This window comes from Artemia sp. Qi Xiang Cuo, chromosome 17 (genome assembly GCF_049724085.1).
Source record: "Artemia sp. Qi Xiang Cuo chromosome 17, ASM4972408v1, whole genome shotgun sequence".
NCBI lineage: Eukaryota > Metazoa > Arthropoda > Branchiopoda > Anostraca > Artemiidae > Artemia > Artemia sp. Qi Xiang Cuo.
The window spans coordinates 39591616-39610321 of record NC_142810.1 but is presented as its reverse complement, the minus strand read 5'-3'; positions in this window follow the sequence as shown (position 1 = coordinate 39610321).

Here is an 18706-nt window from a genome sequence, read left to right as displayed (position 1 = left end):
ATTTACCGAAAAACATAAAATACCGGGTGGGAAATCTTCGGGATTTTAGATGGATATTTCCAAGACACAATGTTGATTATGGAATAACTCACTTAATCACGCACAAAATATCAACACAGGGCCCTCCAATTAAAAAAGCACCGTATAAAACACCTTATCATTTAAAACCATGGCTGAACGGCCAAATGAAGAAAATGGAGGAACAGAGTATAATTAAGGAAAGTGTTAGCGATTTGTGTTTACCACTAGTAAAAGTCAGAAAAAAAGATAATAGCTGGAGGTTATGTATAGATTTTATAGCGCTAAATGCAGCAACGGTAAAAGATGTTATGAAATTACTTAGAATTGATACGGTTTTAGATTCGCTGGGAGGTACAAAATACTACACTAGTTTCGACTTAATAGCAGGATATTGGCAAATAGCCTTAGATCCAGAAATAAAGCACAAAGCAACAGTAATCATAGACGATGAAAAAACGTTCACATTTGAACGTATGCCTTTTGGCTTATAATTTAGTCCAACATCTTTTAGTCGACTAATAAATTTGGTGTTAAGAGATAACGAACCAGGAAGGAAAAAAATACCTTGGCTTACTTAGACGATGTAATTTTGTTTAATGAAAACCTGGAAGACCACTTCGTCAGACTTGGTCGGAAAAATACTGGAAAAGTTTGAAACACCAGGCTTAAAATTAAAACCAGAAAAGTTAAAAATAGTAGTGCCAAAACTAGTCTTTCTTGGACCCAACCTTTGACAAAGCTTTTGAAAAAATCAGGAAAATTCGAATGTCCATCGGACGCAATGAAGGCGCTGAATGAAACGAAAAGGCAATTATTACAGGCACCAATACTTAAACTACCAGATTTGTCACAAGACTTCTGTTTACAAACAGATGCGTCGGGGTACGGAATTGGGGCCATATTATTAAACATAAATTCGGAAGGAGTAGAATCAATAGTCCAATACGCCAGCAGGTCGCTGACGGAGGCAGAAAGAAAATATTCGACGGTTGAAAGAGAATGCCTAGCAGTTGTAGTTTTTACAGAATATTTTCACCAATTTTTATTTGGAAAAAAATTCATTTTCGTGTAGACCAAAAATCACTAATTTGGATACATACTATACAAAATACTTCAGCACGGCTGACACGGGGGATACTATGTCTACAAATATATTCATATGCTCGAATATATATATAATCGGCCGTACAAACATTTTACCAGGCTATTTGTCATGAAATCCAGATACGGAAGCAAATTGGATAACAACCATCCAACAAGAACTGGAAGGGGTGGAAATACTATCAAACGGAAATATTTTAAGTCTTCAAGATAAAGCTGATTTTTCCTTAGCCATGAAATCTTTTTCATCAAATGGAACAGAACTGCCAGAGCACTTTAAACATTTTTTGAAGGACTTAGATAATTTTGATCTGGATGAAAGTATAAATCTTTTGGTAAGATGCTACAGAGCTCCCCAAGCATATAGAAAAAATACTTAAAAATTATTCCAGTAATTCCAAAATCACTGGAAGGAAAAATTTTACAGATGGCACACGAAACTATCGGCTGTCACATTGAAGAAGCGAAAACTATTGGGAGGATAAAAGGATATTTTTATTTTCCAAAAATGTACTCAAAAGTAAAATCTTTCATACAAAGCTGCCAAGAGTGTGACAAACAAAAGTCACCACCAAAGACCCCTAGGGCCGAATTAGGTTAATACCCCACCCCTTCAGGGGTAAGAGAATTAATGTCAATAGACATTTGGGGGGCAGGAGGAAGTTTAACAGTTTCCAGGAAAGGAAATGTGTGTGTATTAACTGTAGTTGACCATTTCAACTCATATTTATACGCTTTTCCAATTAAAGACGAAAAGACAAAAACCATTGCGAAAGTTTTAGTCAACCGGCTATTTTTGGAACACGGAATTTTTCCTAGAATTTTACTTAGTGACAATGGGCCATGTTTTAGAGCCAAATTATTAGACGAAATTACGGAATATTTGGGGGTAAAGCGATGGTTTACCTCGTCTTACATGGCATCCGCTAATGGAAAAGTTGAACGCAAACATATTGAATTAGCTTACATGCTTGGGATACACGCAAGAGAGGAAGATGAGAGTTGGGACGAACACATACCTTTCGTAGTCTTTGCAGTAAATACGGCTTTTTCACGTTCTTTAAAAGAAACGCCATCTTTTACAACATATAAGAGATCCCAGAATTGCAATTGATGAATATAAAATGATAGAATTTATTACAATCTGGACCAATACAAGCAAGAAATGGTGATGCGAATGCAAAAAGCTATGGAACAGGTTAAAGACAATTTGGAAGATGCGAAAATAGAACAAAAAGCAAAATAACACATAAAGCATAAATCTGACAAATTACTGTTTAGGACAATTGGCCTATGTAGACAAAACCAATCTAGAAGGGACAAAAAAGTTAAAACCAAAGTGGGACGGGCCCTATAGGATCGTAAAAATTCTAACATATAACTTAACTTATGTTCTAAAACATCAGCATAATGAAAAGGAAGAAATAGTACACGATAATAGAATGAAAAAAAGATTTTTCTCTAAACCATGGAAATCAGAGCCTATTCCTTCAGACGAAGAAGTAGGTGAAACAATTTCACCAGTATATATAAGAAGGCTATATGAATTCTATGACCTTTTAACGACCACAACAGTTGGGAGGAGTGGACAGGGTATTAAGCCCAGTATTGGCTAGAAACTTTCCACAACAAACAAGAGAAAAAGGGAAAACTTCGATGCTCATCGGATACTAGCGATGAAAGCGATAGAGAAGAGCCTCAAACACAACCTAATGGTTTAAAACGTGATAAACCCGAGGTTAAATCCAAAGAGGAAGAAAAATTGGAAGAAACCAAAGAACTATGGGATTTTCATACGCTAGACTCACCTACAGTTTTAACATGAAAATGGCTATCGGAACAAACGCCATCTACCAGACGCGAGGTAACATAATGTGAAACCGATAATTCTTCTAAAGAAACAGATATAACGAAACCTGGGCTATCGTTAACAAAACCTCCTTAAGAGAGAGATTATTGAAAAAAGTAAAGAAACCAGAAGGGCAGCAACAAGTTGCTTCTTCAGCAGCACAAGTAGCTAAATCACTAATAAAAAAGGCCAAACGTCATGAGGAACGAAGGCTAAAGACATTTAACGAAGCAACAAAACCACGCTCGAATTCAGAACTTTGTAAACCTCATTATAGAGACCACGGAAAAACTTGTCACTATTATAAACAAGAGAAACAAAATTGGGAATCCAAATTTCAGATCAAGAAACAGATAAAAGGAGAACTAGTTTTGCTCCCAGCCAATTAGTATTTGATTAAAAAAATATTAACCTGGGAAAAAGAAAACGACTAAAGAGCCTCTAAATAAATATCTATATTTTTTTCTTTCATTAATCGGTATGTTAATAACGTCAAAGTTTCCTTCATAATATATCTCGCCAGTAAAAAAATTATAACCGTAGAAAATAAACTAAAAAAATTATGGCCTAGAGACTCGGAAGTTCCCAGAGAAAAATAAAACTCAGATCTAAAGTGACATCACAGCTTCCTGCACAAATTTTGTCTCCAGGACGAAATAAAACTTCGCAACTAGTATTCTGACAAGACTCGTCAAAAAGAATTATGTTTCATAAAAGAAATTAGTTATTGCCTCGTAACTTTTAAGAGATGCAGTGAAACTAATTGAATTATACATATTTAGAATCCGCATTAAAAGGCAATTGTTTTGATATGTATGTTGAAAAAAAATTATTTTGGGGGGTAATTAAAAAAAAAACGAAGGAGCTTAGTCTACTGAAATAGGTTCATTGGAGACTAGCAAATTTGGAGTGAGCTCATTCACTGCTGGTCTCTCGTTGTTAAGTAAATACGAAGCATTTACTGACCTTTGACCTCTGAGGTAGTATCCCCAGTCGAATTTGAAGAAATTTTTTTACGGGAATTAAAAAAAGTAATAATAGGATGACGCAGCAAGAGCTTACATTAAGTGTGCACTACATGTATAAGCTAGCTGTAATCTTGTTATAATTAGTTATAGTCTAATATATTAATTTTCTTTATTGGTTGCAAAAGGTAAAAACGAAAAATAATTAAAGATAATAATTAAGCGCTATAAATATTTAAGCGAAACTTAGAATAAGCTCAGAATGCAAAAAAAAGTGCTAGGTTAAAAGAAACGAAAAACCATATAAAATAAATTATAACCTAAAAACTTACCAGGAAGTAAAAACCAATGGCAAAATCCATTAAAAATAAGCCAAAAATAAATATCATCGTCACAAGCAAACCACAGTAGTTCAAGGTAATAATTTTAACTCTAGCGATCTATCGGATCTGAGAAAATGAAGTGGCACAGGAGATCCCTGTTTTAAAAAATTGATTTTCACCTTTGCCAACCCAAACACCCAAATCCCAATCCGTTGAACCCTAACACAAACTAAACGTATCCACTTTTTCTTTGAAAATAAAATATAACATTACACAACGAAAATACTTGCAGTAATGAACTGAAATTCATTCATACAATTTTCCCAGATTTAAGCTTATCAATAAACACTGATAGTGATAATCACATTCAAAGTTATGTATCCTTGCAAAGGGAATTGCTGTCTCTCTTTGGCAAATAAAATAAGATCGTAATTAAAACTAAAATAGAATCTGCAACCAGTATGTCGTAAAAATTTTATTTTAATGAAGAAATGTGAACTAGCGAATGAAGGGCAAAACTTAATTAAAAATGTTCTAAAAATCAGCGGAAAAATACAGTACTTTTCTAATACAAACACTTTGGGACGGAGAAATTTAAATAATTTCAACAAAATACAGGTTGTGAAATTAGACATCCCCCCCAACTCTTAAAAATAAGGAGATAATGGATTTGACCATAGAAGGGCAATCAGCAAAAAAACTTGTAAAATTTATTGAATATAACATGAAACATATAATTATAGGCTTAAAAAAGACCTATTTTACTGAAAAAGCGGAAAAAGACCTGAAAAAAGCCCTTAGGCCTCATTAAAGTAAATAATAAAAAAAAGAGAAGGGTTCAAGTTGAAAATTTTGCCAGATGAAATTAAAGGGAAAGAAATTGCATGGAGTCAGTTAAACTCTGACATACGTGCATATTGAAATGAGGGAACGAGGCTAGTACGAAATAATTGTACTAAATAAGTACAAAATAAGTAGCATTAATACTACGGAGCCACCGTTACAGTGGTTAACTCTGGCCGAGATTAATAGAAATATTGGAGATATGCTCCAAGTAGACAGGAAAAATTATGCTCTCTTATGTGGGAGTCGTTTTCAGAAAGATGACTGGCATGGCATAAACAATTAAAAAAAGGCGCATTAATAGCCTAAAGGACCTAAGTTGAAGTTGAAACTTAAGACAAGACCACTAAAAGTTGGGAAGTTAAAGTGAAAATAGTCATTATCACTTGTATGTCAAAAAAAAAAATTACTGCGTGCCATGAAGGCAAAAGTATATTTTCTACAGAAGGGGCACTTTGTTTGAGAACAGAATAGCCCAAGAGAAAACTGTGGCCACAAATAAAATAAAAAGTGTGGCAATACTACAAATAATTAATTGTTGTGTGTACAGGTTCATAATAGTCCTTTTAGCTGTAGCCGATGACAGAGAACCTGGAAACGTTGTAACGAGCTACCAGAAGGCAGCCCTGGTAAGCAAGCCTTCAAGGTGCAGGCACGAGTCAATTGATAGTGCCATAACAGGTAAAAAGACGAATAGCTAAATTTTTAGCTTATAAAATCAAGCTGTAAACGGAGCCATGTCCCAAAAGGACATTAAGGCTGAAAAAAAGAGATTACAGACTAATACATTTTTTAACTGTTTTAATCACCTGAAAATTCGAAAAGAGTTAAAAAGTTCAAAAGTTTGAATAAACAAACAGGCATATAGTGAGCTAAAAACAGTTAATTACACAAGTTGGTTCGAAATATCACCAAAATCGTAAAACTAAGATAAGAAAAAGAAGCAAAAATAAATGTATCTAGTCGTATATGTAAATTGTATATAGTGGTAACAAATGTTATTGAGAAAGTATATATAGTTGTAAAGGTATTTTGAAACCCCTTTATAAATATGGAATTGTTATCATATAAAATTGTAAATATGTAAATTTTAATAGAAAAGTCATGTTATATGAACTATTTCCAAGCCACTATATAGAGGCTAATCAAAAATCTCAGTTATAGCGTATAAATCTAATTCTTGGAGTTGAAATGTCTTGTAAATGTTTTAATTGCAGTTAAGACTTATCATATAAAAGTTTTGACGGACCTATTTAAAAGTTGTACAAAGATAAAATATTCCAGTAATTAAATAAATTGTTAGGATATATATATATATATATATATATATACAATATATATATATATATATATATATATATATATATATATATATATATATATATATATATATATATATATATATATATATATATATATATATATATATATATATATATATATATATATATATATATATATATATATATATATATATATATATATATATATATATATATATATATATTATATATATAACTATCCTTGTACATATAGTGAATTAATATGTTGAGTATTTTTTTTTCAAGAAGTATCCTACATTAATACTTTATAAGCAGTATAAAAATAATAAAAACACAATAATTAAAAAACAAATAAAAAAAAATCAAAATAAAGAAACACTCAATTTTGTAAAGTTTAAGTACTTTTAATTACTTTTCTATTTTTTTATCTAAAAATAATATGCCGATTAAATAGAAACATTATGTTTCTTGCTGTATCATCCTTTTCAAACTTAATACTTAACGGATTATTTCACAATAAAAATATTTATACGTTGACTCGATATCATACATTTATATATAACATTAAATCACTAGTTAAAACTTAAAGTTATTTCTAAAAATAAAAAACCTAGTATATCTACAAGAATTGTGTAATAACTTACACAAGTACTTTTTTTAAGCCGCAAAACTAGATAGAACATTCAACTACTGGTTCAAATTTAGAGCATTTGGAAAAATAAAACACGGTATAGACTAGCATTGGAATTAATTCCAATAAGTGTTTTGTTTACTGCTTATAAAGAATTAATGCAAAATGCCAGCGGTGGCATCCAACCGCTGCCACAAAAAAAACTTTGGTTTATACTGTGCTATACTTTTTAAATTGTGACAAATTTTTTTTCTACGGATCATAGCTTATTTATGTTTACTGTCCTTATTTGGTAAGTATCCATTCGTTATTTACTACCGTTTATAATAAGATTACAGCCAGCTTATGCACGCATTGCGCCAATTTATGTAAACTCTTGCTGTTTTCCTATTAATATTATTTTAAGTTTCTTTAAAAGAATTTTTTTTCAAATTCGACTGGAAATGCCACCTCAGAGGGTCAAATGTCAGTAGATGCTTTGCATGTACTTAACAACGAGAAACCAGCAGTGATTGAGTTCACTCCAAATTTGCTAGCTTCCAATGACCCTATTTCAGTAGTTTACCCTCCTTCGTTTTTTTATTTTTTCAACAACCACCGAATATTGAAATTCTTCAATATACATATCAAAAGAATTACCTTTTAATGCTGATTCTAAATATATATAATGCAATTAGTTTTATTACACCTATAAAAAGTCACGAGACAACTATTAATTTCTTTAACTGTAACGCCACTGTGTAATTGTTCCCGTGATAAAGTTTCTATTTGCTTCCTAGACACAATTTATTTGTAGAATAATTGGTATGTAAGAGACTATTGGCTTCACTGTATTTGGTTTCTACTATCGGACCGTATTTATCTGATATACACTCTATCTAATATTCGACTAAACTGTACTGATTTATAATTAGACTACACTTGACGATGGTTCGTCATTTAGTAACTGTAAGAGCAGACCAGAATTATCAATATTAGATATCCCAAAAAGGATGCATTGTCTTCTTTGTTTGTCCTAATGTGGTCTTATATTCTTTGTAAACAAGCATGACAGTTTTCAAACACTGGCTTGTTTTACATCTACATGGCTCAAAAGCAGCCATGGTTTGAAATTCAAATTTGAATGTTCTTGTGACTCATATCGCGGAGCTAATTCAGAATTTGAACTTTTTTAACACCATTATTCAGATGAAGGTCCTCTGTGTTGGTAAAGGAGACCCTTTTAAGACCTATCCCCATGCCTCCATCTTCAGTGATTAACGGTTTCTTTCACCGAATTTCTTGCCTTATGCAGACTTCCCATCACAACTGGGTAACAATTCTTTTTTTTCGCTCCCTTCAACGACTTTTGCTAAGCTTCCACATTTGTTTTCTTACTTATAAGGTTACTTTTCTCCTTTTTTCCATCCCTTTCGTCATGTACTTTAATTACATATTTATATATCTTTATCGCCCCTTTGCTTGTGATGTTACACAACTAACCTAGCATTCGGGTTAGCTTTAACAAAGGTAATTCAATTGCTTACTATGTCGTAAAATGCCATATATTCGAAGCATCTCTACTCCTCAAACGCCCGGAAATGGCAGCTTCTAACCTATGATTTTTGGACCACAATTTATGTGCTTCCTTTGCTAAATTTTAGCAGTGTTATCATTGAAGAATAAGTCTATAGCCTGTACCTGTAGTAAGGCTGAATCAGGACCCTATTTGCTACTATTCTGCCTCAAATTCTTTTGTTTCTACCAACGTTTCCTCGGTCCAGCTAGATTTTTTTTTACGTATTATCTTTTATTTTATTCTTCTAATTCGCGGTACAAATACTTTATTATTTAGTGACGTACAGCACTACTACATTACATTTATTACTAACACCAAGATAACTACTAATTATACACTTACTTCTACTTGCTAAAAACTAGATACTGTATTTTTTTTCTATTTTACAATTCTTGATTGAGCCTTTTTTCCATTTTTTCTATTGTACCCAAATCTTTGAGGGGACCCAAATCTCTTACTAATAGCCAAAGTTCGAGCAAAGCTGCTCAAAGTTTTGCTAACTCGAGCGCCACTAAAAGCGAATTCCATTTACTTGCCCCTTTTGACAAAGCCATTTCTATTTCAATAATCAATTTTTATTTAGTCCACTCAACCCATTTTTCTAAATTCCGCCAGTTGTGGTAAGGTAGTTTTTATGGTATTAGGGTGATGTTGTGGTAGATGCATTTATTCTCCCTTTAAAGGGGAGATAAACTATGGCCCTAAGGTAATTAAACTTTGGTAGCGTGCCTTAGGCTATGACTGGACTAATGAGGCGTACCAGCTGGGTATTTTCGAGATACTAAATGTAGATTGAAGAGAGGTTGGCTATAACACAATACTTTTATTCAGTTAACATATAATAACACAAGGTTTAATAATATATATATATTCTACTGGAACTGGTTGTTCCAAGTAGATCACAAGTCTCAGAAAACTACAATAATATATAATAAGATACTTATACACTTACAATAATCCGACTATATTGCAAGGTATTTCTAAATCAACGGACTAGAGCTCATACCGGCATAAAGTTAGTATCTGTCTGCCCCTTCCGATAAAATCTATGTTTTATACTTTTTATCAACCAGACCTTAAAAAACCTTATCGGGACCCACTGACGTACATAGCTAGGAAGTGGTAATTTCTCAATTTCCTGTTAAGCAGAAACTTGCCAGGGTATGTTCCTTATTTTAATGAATAGTGGTATTTTTAAACTTTTGTATATGCGTCAAAACATTTTTACTAAATTCCAAATTGACTTAATTAGAAGGCTTCACCACAATACTCCCTATTTAAAGAAGAGTTGCCCACAGTTCTCAATACTTTAAATTTAAAACAATTTAATTTTGTACACAGCTATTATGTTGCCATCTTTGGGTCATTATGTGCATATACCCTCAATGGGTTTCCTTAGGGTCATGTTTATGGTCAAATATATGCCAAGTCCTTTTTTGTCCAAGGATATCAATTTTGAAATTTATCCTTGTTTCTCTTTTTCTTTGTCTCTAAGACTGGAAAATTCTCATTTTACCCTTTTCATATTTATCTTCTGTATTAGCTTGACCCCCAGTGGCTTAAGCAATATATTAGTGGTTCTGCGTAAATTAGATTTAAAGTTCTATTCAAAAAGTTTAAAAATTATTTGAGTTTAAATTAATCCCCATTAATAATTTAACTTATCTGGGTGATTCGGTTGATATACCGTTTATTTTTAGGGTTTAGAAATGCCTTGGATAAATTAAACATAACATCTTTTGGTTTTTAAATTTTTCCAGCACAAAGCATTTTCACATTCTTTCAATAATATAAGCCATTTAGGCTACTTAGCACTTTTTCTAGGCCTAATTTAAGTTCTGATTTTATCTCACTTTATAATGAATTTGTAGTAAAGTTTTTAATACTGCATAGAGTTTCAAAAATATCATTTGACCAGTTATGGTTTGGTTTCTGATGGTATGAGCTGCTAGTATTAAAATACAATTGAACTGGCTTCAAAATTTGTTGCTTTCCAAAAATGGCTCAAAATATGATTGAGAAATGGGTCCGAAAGAATGTAAAAAAAATTTGATTTCCAAAAAAAGCTAAGGCTGTATCTAAAAAAAATATTCACATTAGAATACAAAGAAAGCATAAAGTGTTGCATATATGTAGTAAAAAGAAACACTCAATTTTTTAAAGCTTAAGTAATTTTAATTACTTTTCTCTCTTTTATCTAAACATAATATGCCACTTGAATAGAAATATTATGTTTCTTGCTGGATCATCCTTTTGAAACCTAATACTTAACGGATTATTTCACATTAAAAATATTTATACGTTGACTCGAAGTCATATATTTATTTATAAAATTAAATCACTAGTTAAAACTTAAAGTTATTTCTAAAAATAAAAAAAACATAGTATATATAATAAGACTTTTGTGTAATAAAACTTATACAACTATTTTTTTATTTTTAAGTCGCAAAACTAGATAGAACATTCAACTACTGGTTAAAATTTTGAGCATTTGAAAAAATAAAACACGTATAGACTAGCATTGGAATTAATTCCAATTAGTGTTTTGTTAATCTCTTATAAAGTATTAATGTCTACTAAAGAATACTTCTTGAATGATACAAATAGCAAAATAAAAAAAATACTCAACTTATTAATTCACTATATTTACATGGATAGTTTAGGTATATATATATATATATATATATATATATATATATATATATATATATATATATATATATATATATATATATATATATATATATATATATATATATATATATATATATATATATATATATATATATATATATATATATATATATATATATATATATATATATATATATATATATATATATATATATATATATATATATATATGTATATATATTAACAGAAGTTATTTGGATACATAACTTAATTATTAAAAACAAACAATGATTACGTACCCTAACAATTTATTTAATCACTGCAATATTTGTTCTTTGTACAACTTTTAAATAAGCCGTCAAGACTTTTATCTGATAATTCTTAACTGCAATTAATATATTTAAAAAAATTCAACTCCAACAATTAGATTTATAGACTATAACTAAGAACTGTGATTAGCCTCTGTATAAGGGCTTGGCAACAGTTCATATAACATGACTTCCCTTTTACAATTTACATTTATACAATTTTATATGATAACAATTTCATATTTATAAAAAATTTTAAAAATATATTTATAACTGTATATATTTTCTCAATTACATTTGTTACAACTACATACATTTTACATATACGACTTTATACATTTTCTTATCTTTGTTTTAAAACTTTGGTTCTATTTCAAACCAATTTGTGTCATTAAATGTTTTTAGCTTACTATATGCCCGTTTGTTTATTCAAACTTTTAAGCTTTTTAATTCTTTCGAATTTTCAGGTGATTCAGACAGTTAATAAAAATATATTTGTCTGTAATCTCTTTTTTTCAGCTTTAATTTCCTTTTGGGACAAGACTCCATTTACAGCTTAGATCTGATAAGCTAAAAATTTAGTTATTCATCTTTTTACCTGTTATGGCACTATCAATTGACTCGGGCCTGCACCCTGAAGGTTTGCTTACCGGGGCTACTTTCTGGCAGCTCCTTACAACGTTTCTAGGTTTTCTTGTCATCGGCTACAGCTAAAAGGACTATTATGAACCTGCACACACAATAATTAATTATTTATAGTATTGCCAGACTTTTTTTATTTGTGGCCACAGTTTTCTCTTGGGCTATTCTGTTCTCAAATTAAGTAGCCCTTCTGCAGAAAAAATGCCTTGTTTTCATGGCACGCAGTATTTATTTTTTTGACATACAAGTGATAATGACTATTTCCACTTTGACTTCTCCACTTTTAATGGTCTTGTATTAAGTTTGAACTTAAAGTTTGGTCCTTTAGGCTCTTGATGTTCCTTTTTTTTATAAATTGTTTATGACACGCTATTAATCTTTTCAAAAACGACTCCCATATAAAAGAGGATAATTTTTTCTATCTACTTGGAGCATGTTTCCTATATTTCTATTAATCTCGGCCAGAGTTAACCACTGTTACGGTGGCTCTATAGTATTAATGCTACTTATTTTGTACTTATTTATTACAATTATTTCGTACTAGCGTCCTTCGGTCAGGTCAATATGCACGTATATCAGAGTTTAACTGACTCCATTCAATTTGTCCTCCTTTAACTTCGTCTGGCTATATTTTCAACTTGAAACCTTTTTTTCCTTCTTTTTTGATTATTTACTTCAGTGAAGCCTAAGGTTTTTTCAAGTGTTTTTCCGCTTTTTCAGTACAATATATCTAAGCCTATATTTTTATGTCTCATGTTTTATTAAATAACTTTTACAAGTGCTTATGCTGATTGCCATTCTATGGTCAAATTCATTATCTCCTTATTTTTAAGAGGTGGGAGTGTCTATTGTCACAACCTGTATTTTTTGAAATTTTTAAAATTTATCCTTCCGAAAATGTTTGTGTTAGAAATGTACCGTATTTTTCAGCTTAGTTTTAGAACACGTTTAATTAAGTTTTGCCCCGTATTTGCTAGTTCTCATTTCTTAATAAAAATGCATTTTCTATGACATACTGGTTGCAGATTTTATTTTAGTTTTTATTACGATCTTATTTATTTGCCAAAGAGAGACAACAATTCCCTACATAACTTTGAATGCAATTTTCACTATCTGTGTTTTATTGATAAGCTTAAATCTGGGAAAATTGTATGAATGAATTTCTGTTCATTACTGCAAGATTTCTCGTTTTGTAATGTTATATTTTTTTTCAAAGAAAAAGTGGATACATTTAGTTTGTGTTAGGGTTCAAATGATTTGGATTTGGGTGTTTGGGTTGGCACAGGTGAAAACAAATTGTTTAAACTACGGATCTCCTGTGCCAGTTCGTTTTCTCAGATCCAATACATCACTAGAGTTAAAATTATTACCTTCAACACTTCTCTTTGTCCGCAATGAAATGGCATATGCATAGGGACTAAAAACACTGAATTCCAGTAGAATTTACTTTTATGGTGTATTGTGACGCCTTTGAATCTCATCTAGAGCTAAGAGATCTGCTTGCATTATGAATGAATGAATTTTATTAATAACCTGTCTTACAATAAACAGAAAAAGACAGAGCACAAACTAGAAAAGAAAGAAAAAGCAAAAACTGGCAAGAAAAATAAATACAAACAGAAAGAACTACATAATAACACAACTATTTGAGTAGGTGGGCCCACTGATGATCCAGGAGCTCTAGTTTTTTCACGTAATTCTGAATTACCTCCTCCACGGCACTCAGAAGCTCAACAATTCCATATTTCGCAGCAATATGGCGGTTTCTAACAAAAGGCGGCACTTGAAGAAGATATCGGGCATACTTGACACGCACTCAGGAGCTTCCTTTTCAAACTTAATACCTAACGGATTATTTCACAATAAAAATATTTATACGTTGACTCGAAGTCATACATTTATATATAACATTAAATCACTTGTTAAAACTTAAAATTATTTCTAAAAACAAAAAACATACTACATATACAAGAATTGTGTAATAACTTACACAAGTATTTTTTTTAAGTCGCAAAACTAGATAGAACATTCAACAATACTATAATTAGTTATAGTCTAATATAATATTTTTTTATTAGTTACAAATGGTAAAAAGAAAAAAAATTAAAAAAGCGCTGTAAAGATTTAAACGAAACTTAGAATACGATTAGATAGCAAAAAACGTGCTAGGTAAAAGAAACGATATAAAAATAAATTATAACCTAAAACCTTACCAGGAGGTAAAAGCCAACGACAAAATCCATTAAAAATAAGCCAAAAATATGTCTCATCATCACAAGCAAACCACAGTAGTTCAAGGTAATAATTTTAACTCTAGTGATGTATTGGATCTGAGAAAACGAACTGGCACAGGAGATCCGTAGTTTAAACAATTTGTTTTCACCTGTGCCAACCCAAACACCCAAATCCAAATCATTTGAACCCTAACACAAACTAAATGTATCCACTTTTTCTTTGAAAAAAAATATAACATTACAAAACGAGAAATCTTGCAGTAATGAACAGAAATTCATTCATACAATTTTCCCAGATTTAAGCTTATCAATAAAACACAGATAGTGAAAATTGCATTCAAAGTTATGTAGGGAATTGTTGTCTCTCTTTGGCAAATAAATAAGATCGTAATAAAAACTAAAATAAAATCTGCAACCAGTATGTCGTAGAAATTGCATTTTTATTAAGAAATGAGAACTAGCAAATACGGGGCAAAACTTAATTAAACGTGTTCTAAAACTAAGCTGAAAAATACGGTACATTTCTAACACAAACATTTTCGGAAGGATAAATTTTAAAAATTTCAAAAAATACAGGTTGTGACAATAGACACTCCCACCTCTTAAAAATAAGGAGATAATGAATTTGACCATAGAATGGCAATCAGCATAAGCACTTGTAAAAGTTATTTAATAAAACATGAGACATAAAAATATAGGCTTAGATATATTGTACTGAAAAAGCGGAAAAACACTTGAAAAAACCTTAGGCTTCATTGAAGTAAATAATCAAAAAAGAAGGAAAAAAAGGTTTCAAGTTGAAAATATAGCCAGACGAAGTCAAAGGAGGACAAATTGAATGGAGTCAGTTAAACTCTGATATACGTGCATATTGACCTGACCGAAGGACGCTAGTACGAAATAATTGTAATAAATAAGTACAAAATAAGTAGCATTAATACTATAGAGCCACCGTAACAGTGGTTAACTCTGGCCGAGATTAATAGAAATATAGGAAACATGCTCCAAGTGGACAGGAAAAATTATGCTCTTTTATGTGGGAGTCGTCTTCGGAAAAATGATTAGCATGGCATAAACAATTAAAAAAAGGGGTATTAATAGCCTAAAGGACCTAAGTTGAAGTTGAAACTTAAGACAAGACTACTAAAAGTCTGGGAAGTTAAAGCGAAAATAGTCATTATCACTTGTAGTCAAAAAAATAAGTTACTGTGTGCCATGAATGCCATGTATATTTTCTGCAGAAGGGCCACTTAATTTGAGAACAGAATAGCCCAAGAGAAAACTGTGGCCACAAATAAAAAAAAGTATGGCAATACTATAAATAATTAATTATTGTGTGTGCAGGTTCATAATAGTCCTTTTAGCTGTAGCTGATGACAAGAAAACCTAGAAACGTTGTAAGGAGCTACCAGAAGGCAGCCCTGGTAAGCAAACCTTAGAGCGCAAGCACAAGTCAATTGATAGTGCCATAACAGGTAAAAAGATGAATAACTAAATTTTTAGCTTATCAGATCTAAGCTGTAAATGGAGTCTTGTCCCAAAAGGAAATTAAAGCTGAAAAAAAGAGATTACAGACAAATATATTTTTGTAACTGTCTGAATCACCTGAAAATTCGAAAGAATTAAAAAGCTCAAAAGTTTGAATAAACAGACAGACATATAGTAACCTAAAAACATTTAATGACACAAGTTGGTTTCAAATAGCACCAAAGTTGTAAAACAAAGATAAGAAAATGTATCTCGTCGTATAGGTAAAATATATATAGTGGTAACAAATGCAATTGAGAAAGTATATACATTTATAAATGTATTTTGAAAACCTTTTATAAATATGGAATTGTTATCATATAAAATTGTATAAATGTAAATTGTAAAAGGGAAGTCATGTTATATGAACTGTTGCCAAGCCCTTATACAGAGGCTAATCACAGTTCTTAGTTATAGTCTATAAATCTAATTGTTGGAGTTGAATTTTTTTAAATATGTTAATTGCAGTTAAGAATTATCAGATAAAAGTCTTGACGGCTTATTTAAAAGTTGTACAAAGAACAAATATTGCAGTGATTAAATAAATTGTTAGGGTACGTAATCATTGTTTGTTTTTAATAATTAAGTTATGTATCCAAATAACTTCTGTTAATATATATACATATATATATATATATATATATATATATATATATATATATATATATATATATATATATATATATATATATATATATATATATATATATATATATATATATATATATCCTAAACTATCCATGTAAATATAGTGAATTAATAAGTTGAGTATTTTTTTTAATTTTGCTATTTGTATCATTCAAGAAGTATTCTTTAGTAGACATTAATACTTTATAAGAGATTAACAAAACACTAATTGGAATTAATTCCAATGCTAGTCTATACGTGTTTTATTTTTTCAAATGCTCAAAATTTTAACCAGTAGTTGAATGTTCTATCTAGTTTTGCGACTTAAAAATAGAAAAATAGTTGTATAAGTTTTATTACACAAAAGTCTTATTATATATACTATGTTTTTTTTATTTTTAGAAATAACTTTAAGTTTTAACTAGTGATTTAATTTTATAAATAAATATATGACTTCGAGTCAACGTATAAATATTTTTATTGTGAAATAATCCGTTAAGTATTAGGTTTCAAAAGGATGATCCAGCAAGAAACATAATATTTCTATTCAAGTGGCATATTATGTTTAGATAAAAGAGAGAAAAGTAATTAAAATTACTTAAGCTTTAAAAAATTGAGTGTTTCTTTTTACTACATATATGCAACACTTTATGCTTTCTTTGTATTCTAATGTGAATATTTTTTTTAGATACAGCCTTAGCTTTTTTTGGAAATCAAATTTTTTTTACATTCTTTCGGACCCATTCTCAATCATATTTTGAGCCATTTTTGGAAAGTAACAAATTTTGAAGCCAGTTCAATTGTATTTTAATACTAGCAGCTCATACCATCAGAAACCAAACCATAACTGGTCAAATGATATTTTTGAAACTCTATGCAGTATTAAAAACTTTACTACAAATTCATTATAAAGTGAGATAAAATCAGAACTTAAATTAGGCCTAGAAAAAGTGCTAAGTAGCCTAAATAGCTTATATTATTGAAAGAATGTGAAAATGCTTTGTGCTGGAAAAATTTAAAAACCAAAAGATGTTATGTGTAATTTAACCAAGGCATTTATTACCTTGAACTACTGTGGTTTGCTTGTGATGATGAGACTTATTTTTGGCTTATTTTTAATGGATTTTTTCGTTGGCTTTTACCTCCTGGTAAGGTTTTAGGTTATAATTTATTTTTATATCGTTTCTTTTACCTAGCACGTTTTTTGCTATCTAATCGTATTCTAAGTTTCGCTTAAATCTTTACAGCGCTTTTTTAATTTTTTTTCTTTTTACCATTTGTAACTAATAAAAAAATATTATATTAGACTATAACTAATTATAGTATTGTTGAATGTTCTATCTAGTTTTGCGACTTAAAAAAAATACTTGTGTAAGTTATTACACAATTCTTGTATATGTAGTATGTTTTTTGTTTTTAGAAATAATTTTAAGTTTTAACAAGTGATTTAATGTTATATATAAATGTATGACTTCGAGTCAACGTATAAATATTTTTATTGTGAAATAATCCGTTAGGTATTAAGTTTGAAAAGGAAGCTCCTGAGTGCGTGAAACAAGAAAGACATAAGGTCGGTATTTTTCAAGCATGCCCGATGTCTGCTTCAAGTGCTGCCTTTTGTTAGAAACTGCCATATTGTTGCGAAATATGGAATTGCTTAGCCTCTGAGTGCCGTGGAGGAGGTAATTCAGAATTACGTGAAAAAACTAGAGCTCCTGGATCACGAGTGGGCCCACCTTCTCGAATAGTTGTGTTATTATGTAGTTCTTTCTGTTTGTATTTATTTTTCTTGCCAGTTTTTGCTTTTTCTTTCTTTTCTAGTTTGTGCTCTGTCTTTTTCTGTTTATTGTAAGACAGGTTATTAATAAAATTCATTCATTCATAATGCAAGCAGATCTCTTAGCTCTAGAAGAGATTCAAAGGCGTCACAATACACCATAAAAGTAAATTCTACTGGAATTCAGTGTTTTTAGTCCCTATGCATATGCCATTTCATTGCGGACAAAGAAAAGTGTTGAAGTTGCTCAGGCTATAGAGAGTATTCTTGAACGTGATTCTTATAAAAAAAAAATTAAAACGGATCGGCTTAGTGAATTTGTTAACCCACATGTAGAAGAAGTACTAATGAAATATAATACAATGCTCTATCATAGTCACAAT